Genomic DNA, 18742 nt, shown 5'->3' with positions numbered 1-18742 from the left:
ATTATCTCAAGTTAACGATAAAAAATTTAAGCTAACAATCTTTATATAGACTAATATTGTATGGAAGACATAAAAGAAATATTATCAAACTAAACAGCGATTCAAAAGTAAATTTCAGGGGAAAATATGCAGATAATCTGTGCAAAGATGAAGAAGATGCTACTGAACGTTTATTTTCATGCTCAAAATTGGGACAATTGAGAAAACGAGACATAAGTATAGGTATGTTGCAAGATCCTAGCAGGGATCTGGTCGCATTTAGGAATACGGCAATGCACATGAAAGAAGAATTTAAAAAGTCCAAACTGACCACAATAGGTTGCCAAAACTGATGATGGGAAGGTGTTGTCCTATCTGATTTCATGGTAGAATGGGATAAAAGTAGAGATTGAGAATTTCAACATTAATTTATTAATGGTAGGCTACATGCAAAACAAGCCTATTTACAATAATAAGAATAAGTTGAGGCGCTTTGCACATATCATAAAAGGATAAAGTGCCCGCAAACTTATTTTGCTGAGTGACCAAATAGAAACATTTGCAAAATTTGAAAGCAACTGGAGAGGTTTCTTTAAAAAATTAGTTCGTAATCAAAAAAATTTTATTGCACAAATAAATTGGTCTTATTGCCTATGAAGATTATGATAAATAGAGATAAAAATAAAGCAAATCCAATCTGTATATATATATATATATATCAATAATGTATAGAAGAGATAAGATAAATAGATAAAATAGTAAAACTAAATGACTAATGTCTTTTTTTAAATCCTGATCAACAGTCAAGTGTTTACGTATCATTTACGAACTCATTTAAATGAAAGGAGAGAGGTTTCTTATAAAAAAATCGTTATGTATCAAAATATATTATCTTATTATACGACTAAAGTGATTTTATTGTCAATAATTATTATTATAACACAAGAAATAAAATTTAAGATGATTCTAATATTTATATGGACACATCATCTATGAAAGAGATAAAAAAAAATAATAGAAATATGGTCAACCTAAACGACCCCTAATGTTTGTTGATCGTGTTAAGTGTTTTCATACTAATTGCGAACTCATTTGAACACAACGGGAGAGGTTTCTTATAAAATTAGTTTGTGAAAAAAATATATTTAATACACAATACACAACTAAACTGGATTTATTGTCTGTAAGAATTAGTAAAATAAATGGAGAACGAAAAATAAGTAATTTAAATCTATATACAGATATAACGTATGAAAGAGATAAAAGAAATGGGAATGGGAAAATATTAAAACTAAACGCCTCCCAATGTTTGTTTTTGTTCCCCGCGTTTTGTTTTTGTCATTCAAACAACAATTTTGGATTTTGTCATTCGTAGTTCGCAATTTAGCAGTTGTTAATCGGACAAATCTTTAGCCGAACATTGTCACCGAAGCTGTAAGTATACGTTAAGTGTTTTAACTGTTATAACAACAATAGGGAGTTTGAAGAAGTGACATATTCAAGTAAGTTCCGCCAGTTACTTTTGATCGCAAGTCTTCCCCATCGATACTAAAGTATTCTCTCCCATCAAGGGACACTTATATTACTTGTATTACTTCACATTATTAGTACGCACATCTTATTTAAGTCTAAAGTATGCCGCCGAAACCTTGTTATGCTGCTGAATATACTCATAACCCATAACCAATATTGGTGTGCCCTCACTTCCCTTGTCCTGGAGCTCCCCCCTTAATTTTTGCTCTATATTAGATCTCATTATTTATTAAATATTAAGTAAAGGATTTTTTTCCTTACAGGACAACAAAGCACATCTCGGAAAAGTTGAATGGATGGCAGTTGATTGGTAAGTATAAGATTGTGTTAAAGCACATAACAGTATCTATATTTTTATATGTATTTATATATCCAAGATCTGACACAGTGATGTAAGTAAAATTTTTGGGGGCAACCACCTTTGATTAACAGATATCTTTGATAAAACAAAACACTACCTGACCTAGCCTTTGTCCGCCAATCTACAAATCATCCAGATTTTATAATCATTAACTGTATTTATCAAAATATGTAGATGCCTCAATAAGTAAGGGAACTTGGGTGCCATTTGTTTTAATCTGGTTTGAATGGCGATTCATGATGACAATGTTAAATTCTAATTGAGGTGAAGCATCAGCCATTAAATGTTTACTATAGTTGTGTGGGCAGAATGAGTTTAACTTCACACCTATGGAAAAAAATGCGAAGCAAATGTTGTTTGTTTAAAAAATAAATTTAAGCTTGTGTAGCTTGGTGTATATTTACCCATGCACCGCTCAAAGATTCTACGATATTTGTAGAATAAGAAGGTATCCTGGGTCAGGTTAAGTAAGGTTAGAGCTTCAATTCCTCATGAGTAAGGACTGTATTCTATGTTAGGTTAGAGAATTCTTACTCGAATGTGAACCATCATTCTTTAATAGTAGTTATGACTACAGGCGGGTGGCGGAGGAGACCCCCTCATCTGTCAGTCTTTATTGCTACACTACCACTTTTAAATTTGGTTTGATGCAGTATGCACATACTCTTACTGCCTTTCAAATGTGGCTTTGATCCTACACGTAACACAAACTGTCGACCTTTGATAGGAACATAATGTCGGCAAAGTTGAGATGTCCGTTAGACTTTTAACAAGGTAGACATTTTTGGTCTCAAGTGGCGAGGACGCTTCGCCTACCTGATAGGTAGAACAACCTTCAGTTTGATTAAGGCTGTCGGAGAGTACAACTGTACTTGGCACCCTTATCTGTCATTTTAATCTTTGCTTTTATTTTAGTTTGTACAGTTGGTCTTGCAGTGTTGTTGAAGGGACTTTACAATTGGTTTGTTCCATAACCGAAATACAAACCACGCTATTTACATTGGGTTTACCTTTTAGCGTAGCTGAAATGGCAAGCCATTAGAATTTAACTAGGGTGTATTACCCCCGCGCTAGTTAGCAGGGGGGTAGGGGAGTGGTATCTAGCTAGCCCTCCCCCCCTCACACACCGATGAACTGCTTCACTTCACTTTTGGCTCGGACAATGGACAGATGTCTCTGTCTTTGTCCTCGCTTGGCAGCCATTGTTTGTTTTGTCTTTACTTAATCACTTACTTTTCTTTTACTCAATATATATGTAAACATTTTTTCGTGTTTATGTATATACAGTATTTGAGTATAGAAATCAGTAAGTTTCCTTTTCAGAGTTTGTGCTTGTGTGTGTAGTGTACGATATCTCCGTGGAGCCCTCGGCAGTTAGGTCACCATGGTGTAATTTCATGGGTCGTGATCGAGTTTGACTTCGGTCTTTCTCTCTCTCTCTCTTTGAGGTCGTTCACCCTTTTACTACGTTACTTTTACTACGTCTGAGTAGCTTCCTTCCCATGTGGGTGGGGTTGCTACGCCGTACGTTTTGTCTCAATTAGTTTATGAATCTAATTGTATTTGTTGATTTTTCAGTTTTGTAGAACGATTCCTTTCGGGGTTTTCGTTCTTTCTCTAGTGTTCATTAATTTTTAAATTACATAATTACATAGTTATACTGTAATTGTTATAATTCTGTGTTGGTTACAGCTCTCCTTTCGTGAGTGTAAGTGGTTTTGAGGGCACGTGCTTGTTGTGTAATTCTTGTTTGTTCCGTAACTGAAATACAAACCACGCTATTTACATTGGGTTTACCTTTTAGCGTAGCTGAAATGGCGAGCCATTAGAATTTAACGAGGGTGTAATACCCCTGCGCTAGTTAGCGGGGGGGGGGGGGGGGGGTAGGGGAGTGGTAGCTAGCTAGCCCTCCCCCCCCTCACACACCGGTGAATGCTCCACTTCACTTTTGGCTCGGACATGGACAGACGTCTCTGTCTTTGTCCTCGCTTGGCAGCCATTGTTTGTTTTGTCTTTACTTAATCACTTACTTTTCTTTTACTCAATATATATATGTAAACATTTTCTCATGTTTATGTATATATTTGAGTATAGAAATCAGTAAGTTTCATTTTCAGAGTTTGTGCTTGTGGGTGTAGTGTACGATATCTCCGTGGAGCCCTCGGCAGTTTAGGCCACCATGGTGTAATTTCATGGGTCGCGATCGAGTTTGACTTCGGTCTTGCTCTCTCTCTCTTGAGGTAGTTCACCCTTTTACTACGTTACTACACCTTTTGTAGCTTCCTTCCCGTGTGGGGGGGTTGCTACGCCGTACGTTTTGTCTCAATTAGTTTATGAATCTAATTGTATTTGTTGATTTTTCAGCTTTGTAGAACGATTCCTTTCGGTGTTTTCGTTCTTTCTTTAGTGTTCATTCATTTTTAAATTACATAATTACATAGTTACATAATTATAATTGTTATAATTCTGTGTTGGTTACAGCTCTCCTTCCGTGAGTGTAAGTGGTTGTGAGGGCACGTGCCTGTTGTGTAATTCTTGTGTTCCTTTCCCTCGGGATTCCTCTTCGGAGCCTTCCCAGGGGAATGAATGTGTTCTAATGATTTTTTTTTTACAGTTACCGATCTAGTTCGTTTCTGTAATATGGCAACGGTGTGAGCTGTCTTGTTGAGGCCTGGGGATTCGGCTGTTGCTGCCTCCCCTATGGATTTTTGTCAGGGGCGTGTCTCCTTCTTCTGGAAGTACTCCCGTGACGATTGACAGCTCTCCAGTTTATTTTAGAACACTCAGGAGGCTCACCTCCTTGGGTGGGTAACTTTCCTTCCGAGGGAAGATTTTTCCTGTCCAGCCTTGAGTTTTTTCCCTTTGGGGGGTTCTTCTCTTGCCTTTTTTTCGTGCGACTATGCTCTTGGTGCTGAGAGGTCGCACCTGCAGTTTTGCTCAAGGGGCTGGGCAACTGCAGGAGCCCCTCTTCGGAGGATTGCTCCTGTTAGGTCACTGGCTGACCAGTCTCTTCTACGAAGTGTTTCTCTTTCGTTCGCGAGAGAGTACACTCATAGAGACTCCTCTTCGGAGGACTCTTCTGCTGTTGTTGCTGTTGGCCTCCCTCGCCGTAAGGCCCACCGTCCGCCTCGTCGTAAGGGCCTCTCATCTCCCTATAAGGGTGCTAAGAGGCGCCTTTTTGCTTCTCCGTATGCAGCCTACAACTCCTTCTTCTTGATTTTCCGCCCCTGGTGTAGATGGACAGCAGTCTGACCGCGTCTTCCAACGGGCAACGGTCTTCCCGACGGACAACGGTCTTCCGACGGACATCAGTCTCCCGGCGGACAGACAACGGTCTTCCGACGGACATCAGTCTCCCGACAGACAACGATCCCTTTGGGGCTAAGGGTTGCCTCCCACGGGGGTTCTTCCCTTGCGTGTCAGGGTTCCCCTGCGCGCCCTTCTGCTGTGTTCTCTCCTGCTCAATGTTAGCGCACAGGCGCTCTCCTGCTCCTGCTCAGTGTTAGCGCACAGGCGCTCTCCTGCTCATCAGCGCTTTCCTGATCGCTAGCGCTCTCCTGTTCGCCAGCGCTCTCCTGTTCGTCAGCGCTCTCCTGTTCGTCAGCGCTCTCATGATGATCATCTCTGCTGTTCCTGTTGGTTCCTGTTACGCGCCCTGTGCGCCCACATTCGCCCTCGTGATCTAGAACTTCGGTTTAGGTCTTGGACAAGGACTCTTCTTCTACGCACAGACTTCCACGCGTTGCCTTCTGCTCGCCAGCGACCATAAACGCGTCAACATTCACCTGCTCGTCAGCGATCTCCTACGCGTCAACGATCACCATCGATCTGCCACGCATGTCAGTTCCCCTGAACACCATCAGTAGCGATCTAGCGCTCGCCTGCTGTGGACCACGATCTCCGGTAGCTGAGTCTTGCCGTAGATCTTCCTCCTGCTCGCCAGCGCTCACCTTTACTTCTGATCTTCTGTGCGCCAGCTTTCTTCAATCGCCAGCGCACATCTGCGCGCCCTTTTCTACCACGCACCAATGGGCGCCAACGGTTTTCTGACCGTCCAGGATCGCCTGATTAACAGCTTGCTTCAGCGCTCACCTTCCTGATGCACCTGTGCGCCTTCTGTTAGCGCGATGCACGCTAACCATCACTAGTCTCTCGCGTTGGCAATCGCCTACGCGCCTGCGCGATTCTTCACCTGCACGCTAGCGTTTTGTTAACGCACCACCGCTCGCCAACGCCCCGCCGACGCGCCATCGCTTGCCGAAGGGCCATCGCTTGCCGAAGGGCCATCGCTTGCCGAAGGGCCATCGCTTGCCAACGCGCCTTCACTCTCCTACGCGCTATCGCTCGCCAGAACGCGCTATCGCTCGCCAGAACGCGCCAACGCTCGTCAACGCGCCATCGCCAGCCTACGCGTCATCGGTCTCCCGACCGCCTGCGCTCACCCGCGCGCCCACGTGCCTGCGCGTCCACACGCCCACGTGCCCGCGCGACCGCATGCCCACGTGCCTGCACGTCTACGCTCATGCGCGACCGCGCACATGCTCTCCAATGTTCGCCCGCGCGCGAACCAACGGTATTCCATTGCGCGGACGGACGGTGTTCCGTCGCGCGGACGGACGGTGTTCCGTCGCGCGGACGGACGGTGTTCCGTCGCGCGGTCCGACGGTGTTCCGTCGCGCGGTCCGACGGTGTACCGTCGCGCGGACCGACGGTGTTCCGTCGCGCGGACCGACGGTGTTCCGTCGCGCGGACCGACGGTGTTCCGTCGCGCGGACCGACGGTGTTCCGTCGCGCGGACCGACGGTGTTCCGTCGCGCGGACCGACGGTGTTCCGTCGCGCGAACCGACGGTGTTCTGTCGCGCGAACCTACGGTGTTTCATCGCGCGAACGTTGGCTTAATTCTTGCAGTATCCATTGCTCGCCTATGGGTTATCGCTCGCCGACCACCAGCTCTCGCCCTTCCTACCTCGCTCGCCCTTCCTACCTCGCTCGCCCTTCCTACCTCGCTCGCCCTCCTTCTGTGCTCCTTTGCACACCTTCGTTTGCGTTCCTGCGTGCCTGCGCATGGGCGCTTCCACGTTCGCCTACGCACAAACCATTGATTTACCATCGCGCGAGCGCCAGGGCGATTGTGACCGCGATTCCCGTTGGGGTTTCGCAGCATGGCCAGCCTGGCGAGTCTTCTGGAGCATATTTCCAGAACACGGCCTCACCCCGTAAACGCAGAGCATGGCACATGCAAGAGCAGGAAGAATCTTCAGGGAGATTTGAGCAACATTCTTCTTTCTAGAACCTGGGTTAGCCCTTCCCCGTCATTCCCTGGAAATTGTTTGCCAGGGGGCTTTCCGTTCGAGATTTCTCCATCGGCCAAGGGGTGACTGGTTTACCCCTTCCTCTTCTCCATCTCCTGAAAGGGGCTTACCAGGTCCTTTCCCTCCTCGGTTGCGACCCGAGGTTTTGTTCAAGGAAGCTACAGGAAGGTCATGAGTACTTTCCTCCTCTCGGGCTCAAGCACCCTGGCGTTTCGTCGTCAAGTTTCGAACTTGCGGGCAAGCTCGATGTTGGACCATCTGGACGCAATGACCGAGGGCTTCCTTTCGGGTGTCTCATCCGTGGATGTCGACAACCTCAGACACCCTTCCATCCTTGGGAAGAGTTTGTTTGTGCCCAAGGACAGAGACATAGACAGGGGTTGTGCGGAGGAAGTCGACTTCCGTTTTCACTCCTCCAAGGCGCTTTCTTCCAGACCCTGCAGGCCTCCAGCGCCTCTTTTTTTCAGCCACGTCGGCCTAAGTTATCGGACCGGCTACGGCAACTGAGACAAGGTGTTCAATAGCAGTTCCCTGCTGTCAGGAACAGGTGGCACGGGAGGCTCTCCCTGGGGGGCTTAGTCCTAGAGGGAGCGGCAGAGTTCACGAACTCTAGGATTGGCACCCCCCCCTTCCAGGTTTCATGCTGGGAAGATGCCTAAGGTTACTCATCCGGATGGCAGCTTCCCGATGCCCATTCCTGCACAATCTCCGTGATCAGCCAAGTATATCGCGCCTGCCGTCTCTGTCAGCGAATTCAGTGTCTCTGAACCTTTATGCCATAGGGTCGGCAAGAGTTTGCCCGTTTGGGCAGAATGATCCATGCCTTAGGAGAAGGTCCTCCATAGGATCGTCGACGGCTTCACCCCCCGGCTTCTTCAGTCGATCCTTTCTCGTAAGGAAGTATCTGAGACGGGAATTCCGTAGTCGACCTCTCAGCTCTGATCAAGTTTGTCGAACAAACTTCGTCCAGCGTGGAACAGCAGAATCGATCAGACTGGTAACGAGGCGACAGGACTCCTTAGGCCCTGGATCGGAAGGACGGGTACTTTCAGTTTCCATTCCATCCATCTTCCAGGAAACTCGTGGAATTCAGCCTAGACTACAGGTATTCCTGCTTAAGATGCAGTGTGGTGATCCCGCCGTGGCATCGCAGGTTTTTCCCCAGAGAACTCTCCCTGCTTTCCTCATGGCCGCTCAGGTGCAGGCTTCCGCCTCCTTCGCCTTTTGGAAGTCTGGTCAACTTCGGTAGGCTCGGGTTCGACCTTCTTCAGCGCCGGGACAAGCTTCCGGATCCTTACCATGAGTGGGGGTTCATGGTATTTTGCTAGGAGCCTTTTCTTCTCCTTCTTCAACATCTGGAGTATCTAGCCATGATATTGAGTCAACGGCCTTACCACGGAAACCCCGCTTCTCGTCCGTCCAGCGAGGTTAAGCAACGTCGGGTCTGGTCGGTACTTGGATGGGTGACCGCCTGGGAATGCCAGATTCTGTTGCCGCCTCCTCCGAGCCTTCCCTTCAGTTGACTGTGGCAAGGCTGAGGAGAGTTGCAGTACCTGTTCTCAGTCAAGCAGAGCTTTCAGCCCTACCTTGGAACGTTTCCTAGGTCTCTTTTCCTCATTGACCCGTCTAAAGTTCCGAACGGTCGCCTCAGGATAAGTTCCCTGTGGGGCGGCCCAAGTTCCGGTGGTTTCAAAGCAACGATTAACCGGACTTTGTGGCTCCAATGGGACCAGCGGAACGATTAGACCTGCAATGGGTGTTGACCTATGGAACCTCTTGATGGAAGTGGATATTCTCGTCCTTTCCCCACTTTTTTTATGCTGTTCTCGGACTCGTCAAAGAAAAGGGGGGGGGGGGGGAAGCTTGTTCCGGTCCATGCCAATGGTCAGGACCTGAAGGATACCTCTCCATCATTCAGGCAGGCTTAGGGGCCGTAGTCTGGCCCCTCTACAGATCCTACAGCTCCTGCCGAGTCGCTCCGTGCGCGTCGACTTCATGGTACTGGCGTGTTCTAACCAGCAAGGGACGCATTTTCATACCTTCGCATCTTGCAGTAGAGATACTGAGATGATTTGAGATCCTCTCAATACCACCATCGGCTCTCTCATTCCGGGCAGAGGAATGTTCTCTCCGACTATCCGAGCAGAGCCTCGTAGAGAGAGTGTACCTGGGGGTCTTTGGCCTTGAGTAACCAGCAAGTCCTGGCCTGGGGGACCTGATCGGGACAGCTTGGAACCTCAAGCTTCCGTGGTTCTTCCCCCCAGTCTCAGACCCCGAGACTCTGGCAAGATGCTTTCCGGTGATGGTGGGATAACATCGACGCCTGCGTCTTCCCTTCTTTGTTGTCTGTTGAGAATGGGTCTCAACAAGACCAGATTGTCTGGCAACCTTTTTAATGGCCCTGAGAGCTCCACTGGGACTATCCGCAGAACGGTTTTCAGACCCTCTGCTTCCCCTGACGGAACTCCCGGGAGAGCTTCTCCCACGGCACAGGCTACTCAAACAACCACACTGCAACATCTTTCACGAGCCGGGGCGTCGCTTCGGCTTCATGCCTGGAGACTCTATGCCTTCTCCTCAAGAAGAGACAACCTGCTACAGTCGCGGGACGGAGGTCGCGTCATCTGCGATAGTCATTCGCAGGGGTCTTCCAGGCGAAGTGGAGAGTCTTCTGTGGTTGGTGTCGTGGGAGATATACCTCTTCCCTTGAGGCCTCTTCTCCAGCAATAACGAACTTATTGCCTTTCGGCGGGGGGAAACTCCTTTCCGCTCTCGGCAATGAAGCCTGTCGCTCAGCCTTTCCCTGACTTTCAGGCTGAAAGGAATAACTTTTTCCTTCCCGCTGGACCTTTCCTCGCTCATGCGAAGCTGCGAACGTCCCTGCCCTAGTCGGAGTGAGACCTCCAACATGGCGCATGGCTCGGACTTTTTAGTCCCTTAAGAGATCTTCTCAAGACCCTTTACGTCAGGCCTCTGATCGTATTCCGTCTTGGGTCTTCTGCTCACTCTGGCCGCAGCCAGTGTGTAAGCAATCTTCTTGGTCTCGTACGACTCCGCCCTTTCTAAGGAGGATTGCTCTTTTCAGGTCACTGGCTGACCCGTCTCTTCTACGAATTGTTTCTCTTTCGTTCGCGAGAGAGTACACTCATAGAGACTCCTCTTGGGAGGACTCTTCTGCTGTTGTTGCTGTTGGCCGCCTTCGCCGTAAGGCTCACCGTCCGCTACGTCGTAAGGGCCTCCCATCTCCCTATAAGGGTGCTGGAAGGCGCCTTTTTGAATCTCCGTATGCAGCCTGCAGCTCCTTCTTCTTGTCCTTCTGCCCCTGGTTCAGATGGACAGCAGTCTGACCTCGTCTTCCGACGGACAACGGTCTTCTGACGGACTACGGTCTTCCGACGGACTACGGTCTTCCGACGGACTACGGTCTTCCGACGGACAACGGTCTTCCGACGGACAACGGTCCCTTCGGGGCAAAGGGCAAAGGGTTGCCTCCCACGGGGGTGCTTCCCTTGCGTGTCAGGGTTCCCCTGTGCGCCCTTCTGCAGTGTTCTCTCTTGCTCAGTGTTAGCGCACTGGCGCTCTCCTTCTCAGTGTTAGCGCACAGGCGCTCTCTTGCTCGTCAGCGCCTTCCTGATGATCGTCGCCGCTGTTTCTGTTGGTTCCTGATACGCGCCCACGTTCGCCCGCGCAATCTAAAACTTCGGTTCAGGTCTTGGACAAGGTCTCTTCTTCTACGCACAGGATTCCACGCGTGGCCTTCTGCTCGCCAGCGATCACCAGCTCGCCAGCGATCACAGACGCGTCAACGTTCGCCTGCTCGTCAGCGATCTCCTGCACGTCAACGATCGCCATCGATCTGCCACGCGTGTCAGGTCCCCTGGACACCATCAGTAGCGATCTAGCACTCGCCTGCTGTGGACCACGATCTCCGGTAGCTGAGTCTTGCCGTGGATCTCCTCCTGCTCGCCAGCGCTCACCTTTACCTCTGTCCTTCTGTGCGCCAGCTTTCTTCAATCGCCAGCGCACATCTGCGCGCCCTTTTCTACCACGCACCTATGGGTGCCAACGGTTTTTCCTGACCGTCCAGGATCGCCTGATTGACAGCTCATTTCAGCGCTCACCTTCCTGATGCACCTGCGCGCCTTCTGTTTAGTGCGATGCACGCTACCATCCCTAGTCTCTTACGCCTTAGCGATTGCCTACGCGCCTGCGCGCTAGCGTTTTGTTAATGCACCACCGCTCGCCAATGCGCCGTCGCTTGCCAACGCGCCATCTCTTGCCGACGCTCCATCGCTTGCCGACGCGCCTTCACTCGCCTACGGGCCATCGCTCGCCAAGACGCGCCATCGCTCGTCAACGCGCCATCACCCGCCTGCTCTCACCCGCGCGCCCACGTGCCTGCGTGACCACACGCCCACGTACCCGCACTACCGCGCGACCACGTGCCCGCGCGCATGCGCTCCAATGTTCGCCCGCGCGCGATGGAATACCGTTGATTCGCGCGCGGGCGAACATTGGAGCGGTGTTCCGTCGCGCGAACCGACGGTGTTCCGTCGCGCGAACCGACGGTGTTCCGTCGCGCGAACCGACGGTGTTCCGTCGCGCGAACCGACGGTGTTCCGTCGCGCGAACCGACGGTGTTCCGTCGCGCGAACCGACGGTGTTCCGTCGCGCGAACGTCGGCTCGATTCCTGCAGTATCCATTGCTCGTCTACGGGTCATCGCTCACCTGTAAACTTTCGGATTCCGACCACCAGCTCTCGCCCTTCCTATCACGCTCGCGCGCGAGCGCCAGGGCGATTGCGACCGCGATTCCCGTCGGGGTTTCGCAACCTGGCTAGCCTGGCGAGTCTTCTGGAGCATATTTCCAGAACACGGTCTTCACCCCGTAAACGTAGAGCATGGCACATGCAGGAGCAGGAAGAATCTTCAGGGAGGTCTGAGCAACATTCTTCTTTCCAGAACCTGGGTTAGCCCTTCCTCGTCATTCCCTGGAAGGGTCTTGCCAGGGAGCTTTCCGTTCGAGATTTTTCCGTCGGGCAAGGGGTGACTGGTTTAGCCCTTCCTCTTCTCCATCTCGTGGAAGGGGCTTACCAGGTCCTTTCCCTCCTCGGTTGCGACCCGAGGTTTTGTACAAGGAAGCTCCAGGAAGATCATGGGTACTTTCCTCTTCTCGGGCTCAAGCACCTTGGCGTTTCGTCGCCAAGTTTCGAACTTGCTGGCAAGCTCGATGTAGGACCATCTAAACGCAGTGACCGAGGGCTTCCTCTCGGGGTTTCATCCGTGGATGTCGTTAAGCTCAGACACTCTTCCATCCTTGGGAGGAGCTTGTTTGTGCCCAAGGACAGAGACATAGACAGCGGTTGTGCGGAGGAAGTCGACTTCCGTTTTCACTCCTCCAAGGCGCTTTCTTCCAGACCCTGCAGGCCTCCAGCGCCTCTTCTTTCAGCCTCGTTGGCTTAAGTTATCGGACCGGCTACGGCAGTTAAGACAAGGTGTCCAATAGCGGTCCCCTCCTGTCAGGGACAGGTGGCACGGGAGGCTCTCCCGGGGGGGCATAATCCTAGAAGGAGCGGCAGAGTTCACAAACTCTCGGATTAGCAACCCCCCCTTGCAGGTCTCACGCTGGGAGGATGCCTAAGGTTACTCATCCGGATAACAGCTTCCTGATGCCAATTCCTGCACGATCTCCGTGATCAGCCAAGGATATCGCGCCTCGCTCTCACCATCTCTCCGTCTCTGTCAACGAATTCAGTGTCACTGAACCTCTATGCCATGGGGTCGGCAAGAGTTTTGCCCGTTGGGTAGAATGATCCATGTCTTAGGAGAAGGTCCTCCATAGGGTCGTCGATGGCTTCACTCCCCGGCTTCTTCAGTCGATCCTTTCTCATAGGAAAGCATCTGAGACGGGAATTCCGTCGTCGACCTCTCAGCTCTGATCAAGTTTTCGAAAAAACTTCGTCCGGCGTGGAACAGCAGAATCGATCAGACTGGTAACGAGGCGGCAGGACTCCTTAGGCTCTGGATCGGAAGGACGGGTACTTCCAGTTTCCATTCCATCCATCTTCCAAGAAGCTCTTGGAATTCAGCCTAGACTTAAGATGCAGTGTGGCGATCCTGCCGTGGCATCGCAGGTTTTTCCCCAGAGAACTCTCCCTGCTTTCCTCATGGCCGCTTAGGAGCAGGCTTCCGCCTCCTTCGCCTTTTGGAGGTCTGGTCAACTCCGGTAGGCTCGGGTTCGACCTTCTTCAACGCTGGGACAAGCTTCCATATCCTTACCAGGGGTGAGGGATCATGGTAATTTGCTAGGAGCCTTCTCTACTTCTGCCTCAACATCTGGTGTATCCAGCCATGATATTGAGTCAACGGCCTTACCACGTTGGAAACACCGCTTCTCGTCCGTCCAGCGAGGTTAAGCAACGTCGGGTCTGGTCGGTACTTGGATGGGTGACCGCCTGGGGACGCCAGATGCTGTTGCCTCCTCCTCCGAGCCTTCCCTTCAGTTGACTGTGGCAAGGCTGAGGAGAGTCGCAGTACCTGTTCTCAGGCAAGCAGAGCTTTCAGCCCTACCTTGGAACGTTTCCTAGGTCTCTTTTCCTCATTAACCCGTCTAAAGTCCCGAACGGTCGCCTCAGGATAAGTTCCCTGTGGGGCGGCCCAAGTTCCGGTGGTATCAAAGCAACGATTAACCGGACTTTCTGGCTCCAATGGGACCAGCGGAACATTTAGACCTGCAATGGGTGTTGACCTATGGAACCTCTTGATGGGAGTGGATATTCTCGTCCTCTCCCCACATTTTTGATGCTGTTCTCGGACTCGTCAAAGAAAAGGGGGGGGGGGGGGGCATGTTCCGGTTCAGGCCTATGGTCAGGACCTGAAGGATACCTCTCCATCATTCAGGCAGGCTTAGGGGCCGTAGTCTGGCCCCTCTACAGATCCTACAGCTCCTGCCGAGTCGCTCCGTGCGCGACGAATTCATGGTACTGGCGTATTCCAACCAGCAAGGGACGCATTTTCATACCTTCGCATCTTGCAGTAGAGATACTGAGATGATTTGAGATCCTCTCAATACCACTATCGGCTCGCTCATTTCGGGCAGAGGAATGTTCTCTCCGACTATCTGAGCAGAGCCTCGCAGATAGAGGGTACCTGGGGGTCTTTGGCCTTTAGTAACTAGCAAGTCCTGGCCTGGGGGACCTGATCGCGACAGCTTGGAACTTCAAGCTTCCGCTGTTCTTCCCCCCAGTCTCAGACCCCAAGACTCTTTGGCAAAATGCATTCCGGTGATGGTGGGACAACATCGACGCCTGCGTCTTCCCACCATTGTTGTCTGTTGAGAATGGGTCTCAACAAGACCAGGTTGTCTGTCAACCTTTTTAATGGCCCTGAGAGTTCCACTGGGACTATACGCGGAACGGTTTCCGGACCCTCTGCTCCCCCTGACGGAACTCCCGGGAGAGTTTCTCCCACGGCACAGGCTACTCAAACAACCACACTACAACATCTTTCACGAGCCGGGGCATCGCTTCGGCTTCACGCCTGGAGACACTACGCCTCCTCCTCAAGAAGAGACACTCCGCTACAGTCGCGGGGCGGAGGTCGCGTCATCTGCGATAGTCATTCGCAGGAGTCTACCAGGCGAAGCGGAGAGTCTTCTGTGGTTGGTGTCGTGGGAGAGATACCTCTTCCCTTGAGGCCTCTTTTCCAGCAATAACAAACTTATTGCTTTTCGGCGGGAGGAAACTCCTTTCCGCTCTTGGCAGTGAAGCCTGTCGCTCAGCCTTTCCCTGGCCTTTAGGGTGAAAGGAATAAACTTTTTCCTTCCCGCTGGACCTTTCCTCGCTCATGCGAAGCCGCGAACGTCCCTGCCCCCAGTCGGAGTGAGACCTCCTCCATGGAGCATGGTTCGGACTTTTTACTCCCTTAAGAGATCCTTTCAAGAACCATTACGTCAGGCCTCTGATCGTATTCTGTCTTGAGGGACGGTGCTCCTGCTCACTCTGGCCTCAGCCAGTGTAAGCAATCTTCTTGGTCTCGTACGACTCCGCCCTTTCTAAGGAATAGTGGAAGGCAACGTTCAGGTTTGCTCCTGAGTTGTTTGCTAGACTCCGAATCTTGGGGTCCCGGCCCTTCGGTCCAATTCATTCAAGATTTCGAGTCACCATTCTGTATCAGATGACCCAAACCTTCTCCTTCTTGCCAGTAAAGGAATCGAGGGGTTATCATTGGGAACAGTTGCAGTTTGTCCTCATGTGCAGCCGGGTTGGGAGCACAAGAAGGACACAGGGGAGAGTCACCAGTATACCTCTTCAGCTCGGTCTTAAGGACATTCATCTCGACCTGAATCCAGACCCTCCCCCGTCACGTCGTCCTACAACACGAGGTCGGATTCATCGCAACGTCCCTCGCCTTCGAGTAGTACTACTCTGTGACGCAGGTGCTACAAGCTGGAGTCTAGAAGCGTCTAGTGACCTTCGCAGCCCGCTTCCTGCAGGGCGTGACCCACAGGAGTTTCGATACGTTTCTATCGCTCTGTGGTGGCTACACAACAGCTGGTCTAACCTCAGGCTCCTTTTTGGATAGGTAGCAGAAGGTTGAGGGCATTGTTATCAGGTTTTAGTCTGCATGAACGAAAGAAGTATGTCTGGCCCTTACTTCTTTCTTCATCGTCCCCTCTACTGGGAAGCAGCATCCTGGTCTCTGCATAGCTGACCTCAAACCTCTGCAGGTAAACCATGCTTCCTTGTGTTCCGAGTATTGAGTCAATACTGTCACGTCCCCCATACCCTGACGAGGTGGTATTGGGAACGTCCTAACCCAGAGTTCCTTCCGGAACTCCAGGTCAACTGCCTAGGACGGGTCACACTTCTTCCTTCACACACAAGCTTATGTAGGCCACACGTTTCCTTGCGGAGAAAGGAACTTGTGAGGTGCAGGGACTCCTTTTCTCGAGTGCGACTCACTCGGATTCTGAGTCCCCGGGTAAAGCCAAAGCCAGTATGGCTGGGGACTTTCCACCCTTCCTAAGGGGTAAGTCACCCAATGTAAATAGCGTGGTTTGTATTTCGGTTACGGAACAAATGACAAATTCGGAGATAATTTGTATTTTTCCTAACCATACAAACCTTAGCTATTTACACATATTTGCCCGCCAGCCCTGTCCCCCAAGACAAGTCCTACCTCTAAGTGAAGTGAAGCAGTTCACCGGTGTGTGAGGGAGGGAGGGGTAGCTAGCTACCTCTCCCCTACCCCCCTGCTAACTAGCGCGTGGGTAATACACCCTCGTTAAATTCTAATGGCTCGCCATTTCAGCTACGCTAAAAGGTAAACCCAATGTAAATAGCTAAGGTTTGTATGATTAGGAAAAATACAAATTATCTCCGAATTTGTCATTTTTGGGTGAGGTAGCCATGTCGTCCTGATGGAAGTTCCTTCTTTGTAGCTTCCTTGGTTATATTTGACTATAGTGATATATCCCAGAGAATTTTACTAAAGGTATCCAGAAATCTAACTCCTGGAGCGAGTATCCCTTATATATTTTGAAAGGGATATCGCATAATATCAGAGGACGTATTTTTGACACGTCGCATAGCTATCTACACCCCTAATAGCGTTTACGCTTCGAGAGGGGAAAGTGGCAAGAATTATAAGAGAGCCGTTATTAAGGCAACACTCCAACTGTACTGTAATTGAGCGCCAGCCCGCCTCTCCACGGTGCCATCTAGTCATTCTTTGTAGCGTTACTTAGGTGTTACAGACATATTAGGGAGGGATTCATTATCCTATGTCAAAAAGAGGGTGGGTCCATCAGGACGACATGGCTACCTCACCCAAAAATAGATTTGTTCCGTAACCGAAATACAAACCACGCTATTTACATGGGGTATTACTTTCGGCGTAGCTGAAATGGCGAGCCATTAGATTTTTAACCAGGGTTAACTACCCCCTCGCTAGTTAGCGAGGGGGTAGGGGAGGGGTAGCTAGCTACCCCTCCCCCCTCACACACCGGTGAACTGATTCACTTCTCTTTTGGCTCGGGTGATGGGCAGACGTGTCTGCTCTCACCCTCGCTTGGCAGCCATTAATGTTTTGTCTTTACTTAATTACTTACTTTTTCTTTTATTTAATATATATGTAAACATTCCTTATGTTTATGTATATATTTGGGTATAGAAATATAGTAAGTTTCCTTTTCAGGTTTGTGCTGTATGTGTGTAGTGTACGACAACGTCACCGCGTAGTAACAGGCCACCGCGGTTTCACGTCATGGGGCGCGGCCTCTCCCTTGGTCCTTCGGTCGTTCCTTCGGCTTCCAATAATTCGGCCGCCGTGGGGAATCATCATCGCTGGACTTTCTTCATTCATCTGTTTTCTCTGCTGTTCCTCCTTTCCTACCTGGAACTTGGACTCTCAGCGAAGGGAACGTGGGAGTTCAGATTGACTACGGTCTCTCTCTCTACTTGAGGTCGTTCACCCTTTTACTACTACTACGTACTATTACGGAAGCTTCTTTCCCGTGCTGGTTGTGTTGCTATTCCGTGTGTTTGTCTCAATTATTTTTAATGAAATCTAATTTTATTTGTTAACTTTTCAGCTTTCTGTGGAGAACTCTTCCCTTCGGGGTTCAGTGGTTCTTACTATTTGTGAACATTCTTAGATGAATTACATAATTATAATTCTGTTACAATTCTGTTTTTGTTACAGAGGAGGGCGCATACTTAATTTGTGATTCTGATTTGTTCCGTAACCGAAATACAAACCACGCTATTTACATTGGGTTTACTTTCGGCGTAGCTGAAAATGACGAGCCAATAGATTTTTAATGAGGGTTAACTACCCCTGCGCTAGTTAGCAAGGGGGTAGGGGAAGGGGTAGCTTGCTACCCCTCCCCCCCACACACCGGTGAATTGTCTCACTTCACTTTTGGTTCGGACGATGTGCAGACGTGTCTGTCTTTTGTCCTCGCTTTTGACAGCCTTAATCTGTTTTTTCTTTTTCTCAGACTTTGTGTGTTTGGAAGTTGGCCTCACCCTTCATCGCTATTATGCGCAAATGACCTGGACTCTCCGGCCGCCCCTGTGGTACCTTCATGTCGGTGGTCGAGACGGATTCTCACACCCTTTGCCCGCAGTGTCGAGGTTAACGGTGTGCTAAGGACTTAACGTGTAGTGAGTGCAGGGAGTGGTCTGCCTCCCAGTGGGAGAGCATTGCCCGGTGGCGTAAGAAGTCCAAGAGAGACCTTTCTCCTTCAAGGGCTGCCTTGAAAGAGGAAGGCTCCAAGGACTCTTCTTCTGTCCCCCAAACCTTCTCCGAAGCTTCCATTCGGCCGGCCTCTCGTGAGAGACCGCCGAGTGGTAGCGTAGACCATTGTTCTGTTTCCTGATCTCGGGGTGCGGGAGAGGGCGTTGCCTCCCATAGCGGGGCGGCTCCCCCTCCTCCTCCGGGGGAGGATTTTGATTCTGGTGCTATGTAAATTCCACCCACGAAAATTCCACCCACGAACATTCCTCCCACCAAATTCCACCCACGAAAATTTCACCCACGTCAAGTTCCACC

General features: G+C 50.1%; 1 protein-coding gene and 1 pseudogene across 1 annotated transcript in view; both read left to right on the top strand.

Annotated features, from left to right (window-relative positions):
- Nucleotides 1-1309: 1309 nt before the first annotated feature.
- The window catches only part of LOC137619201 (zinc finger protein 528-like), a 92134-nt gene continuing 74701 nt past the window's right edge, over nucleotides 1310-18742 (top strand). The window contains exons 1-2 of the mRNA XM_068349385.1: nucleotides 1310-1413; nucleotides 1776-1822. The gene's annotated coding sequence lies outside the window, so the exon portion shown is untranslated. The remainder of the gene's footprint in view (nucleotides 1414-1775; nucleotides 1823-18742) is intronic.
- LOC137619331 (5S ribosomal RNA) lies at nucleotides 13548-13666 on the top strand (annotated as a pseudogene).

The sequence above is a fragment of the Palaemon carinicauda genome, chromosome 25, assembly GCF_036898095.1.
Source record: "Palaemon carinicauda isolate YSFRI2023 chromosome 25, ASM3689809v2, whole genome shotgun sequence".
Taxonomy (NCBI): Eukaryota; Metazoa; Arthropoda; class Malacostraca; order Decapoda; family Palaemonidae; genus Palaemon; species Palaemon carinicauda.
Note: the sequence above shows the minus strand (reverse complement) of the source record. Positions and strands in the feature narration are given on the sequence as shown.